Source organism: Diuraphis noxia, unplaced genomic scaffold (assembly GCF_037042655.1).
Source record: "Diuraphis noxia isolate RWA-SAM2 unplaced genomic scaffold, SU_Dnox_SAM2 contig0002, whole genome shotgun sequence".
NCBI classification, from domain to species: Eukaryota; Metazoa; Arthropoda; class Insecta; order Hemiptera; family Aphididae; genus Diuraphis; species Diuraphis noxia.
The window spans coordinates 65,650,828-65,656,672 of NW_028301712.1; the positions used below are offsets into that span (position 1 = coordinate 65,650,828).

The window sequence follows — 5,845 nt, forward strand, 5'->3', positions numbered from 1 at the left end:
CTTATTTATAGAAAATTTGTGGTTATTATTGACATTAGGTACCTAACTATATACCTACAATAGTTAAAAATGTATCAACTAACCTATCTATACTTTATTGAATGTGTTCGAATTAAATCAATTAACTGCTCGACATCAATATATACTACGCCAATGTGTTATTTATGACAAATATTGACATGTCCCATTATGTGCATTTATAGTCTAATCCTATGTTTTAGTGCAGTATGCTTGTGTAAATAATTTAGGCATTCTAATGTATGCGGCTATACTATATTATAAACTGATTATTTAGCTGTTTTACTTTTTCAAAAATCATAGCCCATATCAAAATAATATAATAAATATAGTCATATATCTAATAATACAAATACTGAAATTTCAGGTAGAGGTGATGCATCATACTCAATGCTATTTTTCTGTCAATACATTTTTTTCGACCAGGACTTGTACAGACCTGAAACCATGTAAAAAAACACAATTTTCCTAAGCATTTATCCTTTTTGAAATAACGAGTAATTCGTGGTAAAAAAAAAATCACCCTAAATGTATATTATGATAATAACGTATCATCGGTAATTCTCTAATAATAGTGTACCTACGTCTAAGTGTTAGAATCACTGTGTTTATGAATATTATACTTCGATTTATATTAGATGACATCCAAGCGATGCGCGTCGTTATTGAACGAGCAGACAGCTGAAAACCCGAAACAAATATTAAATATTATACAATGTATGTTGTAATTAGTATCTACTGAACATTTTAAACGAAACACAATTGACCGAGACCGGCGACGACGTCTCCGAATAAATAAATTGCGACTCATCATCGTGTTTGTTAATTGAAACGCTGTATGCGAGAACTAAATAATTCAATAGCACGCAAATGAAAAACTAACATGAACTACGAATTCCTTATGTCCAAGTTGATATAAATCATAAACTATAATGAATAATCATGTGGAGATTTTTTTTTTATATAATTCATCAAAAATATGCATGTATGGTGTAAGGATGCACTTTTTTCTTGTTAAAATATCTGTTTAGTATATCTACGTTTTAAAGTTTTTTTAAACAAACATATTATAACATATTACATAAAATACATAAAATATGATAAATTGTTTTAATAATAATCATATTTTTGAGTTATGGGGCCTTTGGTGATTTAATGGTTAGCCGCAGTGTGCTGAGGTCAAGCATCGACCGGCGTCACTAGTTCCTGGATGGGTGACCACCCGGATTTATAGCGATGATTCTTCGTCCTTCACACACAGAACACATGTGTTACTCAAACCCAACCATATCCCCCCACCACAAAATTATAATGGCCATAGTGTTAATACTTAATAGACTTTAGACCAATAAAAAAAAAAAAAAAAAATGAAAAAAGTACTAATGAATTTTTAATAATAAATGATTAATATGGATTCATATATAAAGCTAGGATTTAAATTACAATAATTATTAATACGTTATTTAAAATGTATTGATAGTTTTTAAGATTTTTTGCATGTATTTTTTAAAATAAAATAAAATATGATTCGATGCATATTTATAATATATTTTGTGCTAAGTCTTGTAATAACCAAATATAATGTTATGGGTTCTCTAACCACGCTCGTGAGGATGACTGTGTATTACAATTTAGTGATAAGGCACGAAGAACTGTTTTTTTTTTTTGTTTATCAAACGCAACCATTGAACCGATCGGCGTCATGCACAATACAGTGTATACAGTAGATTGCACTCGTGCACGAGTGCATGACGGCAATATTAATTTATTTGAGCGGAATTTTCGTAAATATGTCATCTCGATTTTCTCCTCATGAATAAAATTTGAAAATCAGTAAGTTTAATATTACGCTTGATATATTTATAATATCATAATTCAAAATTGTATTATCAGTTTTAGTGTAAGAGGGAGAAGATATTATAATGTGGTCGTATCCGGATCCTGACACATAGGTATAATGGGTGAAGGAAAGGCTAAATCAGTTTAGAGATAGGTTAGAAATATAGGTACTTCTGGTACTTACAATTTTGGGCATTTTGCGTAAAAAGATAGCGCCTTTTTTATTACAAAAGTTTTTAATTGTATGCATGCAAATTTCTGAAAAATGTTTCAATGCTACAACTCCTTCATTGGTTAGGTTGGCCTAAAGGCCATTTTAATATCTTAGTTTCGGTCAGATATTGAAGTTTCTTCACTGCATTATATTTTTGTAATATCGTATTTTATTTGAATATGATATTTATAATACCTACCTATATGAATATCATATGGCATCGAGAATGTTGACCGTTATTTTCAATTTTCAATTTATTATGTATTGTCTAATTCGTCCATAAAATATAAATTTATCGACAATATGGTAAATGTTATTATGTGTAAATATGATGAAGAAAAAAATCCACGATTCATGGAATATGAACATGAAGAGTATAGAACTTTTTCGATATGACTAGGTATATAATACATGAGTGACACTTACCTATAGCAACTTGAACCCTGCAGCAGTGAAGAACCGTAGTTACTGTATATAGTCGAATTTATACTCACCGTACATAATATATGGATAAAATTTGCAATATTACAATTCATAGAAACAATACTATACATAATATAATAAACTATATTATTGCTAATTGAGCGTCGACGCTTAAAAACGGCCGCGGCGTCATCGTAGACGTTAATGGAGTCGCCGAGCCGGACACGACGGTATAAACTGACGTTGACGACAAAAACTTCATCACTGTAGATCGTTTAATTTTAATTTAATATGTAGGCATACTGCAGAACCAGTTGATAGACGGACAATCGTGACGAGTGTAATATTTCGATCACTGTGTACGATAATAATTTATTCATCTGTCCGTTCTCCATATCCGTGACGCGTGACGCCATCACGGATTTTAATATTGTAAGATATATAATATAAATCTTATATATCTACCTTAGAAGTAACAACGTTACTAATAATCCTGATCAACAGCTTGCAGTTCGAATAAATTTTTAAGACATCGCGTGACGTTCGGAAATTTGGTATAGCAGGCAAGTATCGTCGATATGATTTATTTAGGTAGATACGCAAACAATATTATAAACTGCTATAAAGTGGTGAAATAATAATAGTAATAGTTATTATTCCCAAATATGATAACCCATTTATCTTGCACGCGCGCAGGACGCAGGTTAATGTTAATGGACGGTCGTTATTATTTATACATATAATTTAAAATGATATATGATATTATAGATTTTATAATGTATATGTATATTATGTACGTATTATGTATTGTATTATTACAGCTGTATAGTGAGGACGAGTGTGCACAAGCGTAATTAATATATTTGATATCAGTATATAACGATATCGCGATGTCCTTTTGTTGCGTATATAAAAATCACCCTATACTAACCCGTATTCCGGTCTAAAAACAACGGACTGGGATGATATTTTCGATTTTGTACAGTTCAGAGTGGAAAATAGATCGGAAAGAGGATTGAGGTTCCTAAATCTATGGGAAATATGCTTAAGATACATCAGCTAGTGTATTAATAAATTAAGCTATTATATATTGATATGCCATTTTGTATCAGTGAAAGCCTAACATTTTTTGTTTAAGACATTACGTTCACTACCTATGAACAATAAGCTAGATAAATAATGTAGGTTTATTTACAAAGGTAAATCATTAATCACGATAAGAGTTGCTAACGAACACATTTTCTGTGTACAAAGTTTTTCGATAAAATGTATGTATCGAATCACAACTATTCCACAACTGTGCGTCGACATTAAGGTAAAATGGTAAAAGCAGTACAATACGTTATATAAAAATAATAATATTATCTGATCATGCATCATGGCTGGTCGCAAATGTCATCTACGCTTGTCCTAGGAGGCACATTATTATTATTATTATTCGTTCAGTAAATACCTATATACCGACCCGTTTATCTATTAAAATAATAATATAGGTACATATACCTATCATATGCGAATATTTTGTAAGTGACTTTATAACAGTAGCAGCAGTCATCGGCACAAAAATATTATATAATAACAACATTATGTGTGCGTGTGTGTTTGTTTTGTCACATAACACTGGTTTTGGGTCGACGGCGGCGCGGTCGCACACGCGCTCCACGCTGCACACACACACCACCGCGCGTTATGCAGCGGCAGCATAGGGACCCCTGGCCGGGATACCCAGGCAGCTGGGGCGTACGTACCATAAATTTTGACCCAGTGACAGTTGCCCGTCCCCGCCCGTCCGCACCGGTTTCCTTCCCCCAAACCTCACACCCCTAGAATCTTTCACATTTATATATATATATATATATGTGTGTGTGTGTGTGTGTGTGTGTGTGTATACTCCCAATGCAGTGTAAATGCGCGGTCTACACTCACATAAATATGTGGGTGTGTGTGTGTTACGCGTTTACCATTTCTCTCCGTTCTTCTCGCCCGTTCGCGGCGATTTCGGTATACGGCTTTTACGGTGCATATACATATATATTATGTTACGCGTTTTCGTTTTGGATCGATATCATATTATTATTGTGCGTTATATAGATAGTACTTGGTAAATGGTAAGATATAGCGCACGGTTGTATACATCCGGTGCACAATGCGCACTATGTATATCATATATATATATATTTTGTATAAAATACGATTGTGTACATAAACACACTCGGTGCAGCGTACGGGTCGTGTACAGTTCTATACAGCGATGTCGTATATTCGTATATGAATTCGCGGATGTAAGCCATGTTTATTACTATTTAGAAAAAAATTTTCGTAAATATTATTAAAAGTTAGCGCCAAAATAACGGAGGCATAGAGGTATACACAAACAAATCTTCAGCTCACAACAAACGAAAATATATTATGTACATATTTCTATACAGTTTATAATTACATTATAATATAAGTGTGAATTCACGGTTCACTACACAATGAACATAATAAATAAAACATTCATAGTAGGTACCTATATTATATTATAATAACATATACGGCTAGAATGCGTGTACAAGTGTAATACCTATAACGTTTAATTAATCACCCAGTATACCAAATTTATTATAAAAATCGTATCAAATTAATTTTTTATAAATATACACAAAAGTCGTTTTTCCGACAGGATTCTTGGCAGAGGATAATCACTCGAGCATAGTATAATATGTAGTTTTAAAACAACCATAATTTAATATTTATGCCAGAATTTCCTATTTTGATCTAACTCATACAACGTCATATATATCGTATAAGTATTATATTATGCATCAGAATTCAGAACTCTATTCCAAGGGCGACGACCCCTTTGGTAATTTGAAGACGATGGTGGTGATTTCTGAAAAAAATTAAATACCTCATAGTGTCTCCCGTCGCCACCTCGAGAGACTAATGTCTTCGTAGTGAACAGTGTGATTATTATTATTACATTGCTGTCGTTATAACAATATTATAATCCACCTCTTTTGCGGCAACGAATGGGCACCTCGACAAAATTAATATAGGTTTTATAAAACTGTTATGAGTTACGGCACCGAAAATATATTATACTCACTATGTCAAAGGTTTTTTTGTACTTATCAAAACCTTATTTTTTTTATTCCGTTGCCGAGTTTCCTTCAGAGCACCAATTACACCGTTTAATAGTTATTTCATGTTAGCACATCGTTAGAACCATGTTTCGTATTTATCTGTATTCTGTTTGATATTATATACCTATATATTATTAGGTTTGTTCATCAATATTTTACTTTGTCGTTTAAAACTCTGAACTCTAAACGTTATAAATTATTGAAAATATGAGAATTAAATACA

The 5,845-nt window shown here is 32.2% G+C and overlaps 1 long non-coding RNA gene across 1 annotated transcript; it reads right to left on the bottom strand.

Annotated features, from left to right (window-relative positions):
* Positions 1 to 365: 365 nt before the first annotated feature.
* On the bottom strand, positions 366 to 2,708 carry LOC149058804 (uncharacterized). The gene is made up of 3 exons (XR_016190598.1): positions 2,498 to 2,708; positions 603 to 699; positions 366 to 457 (listed from the first exon to the last, which is right to left on the bottom strand). It is a non-coding gene; the product is annotated as an uncharacterized LOC149058804 (long non-coding RNA).
* Positions 2,709 to 5,845: the final 3,137 nt, after the last annotated feature.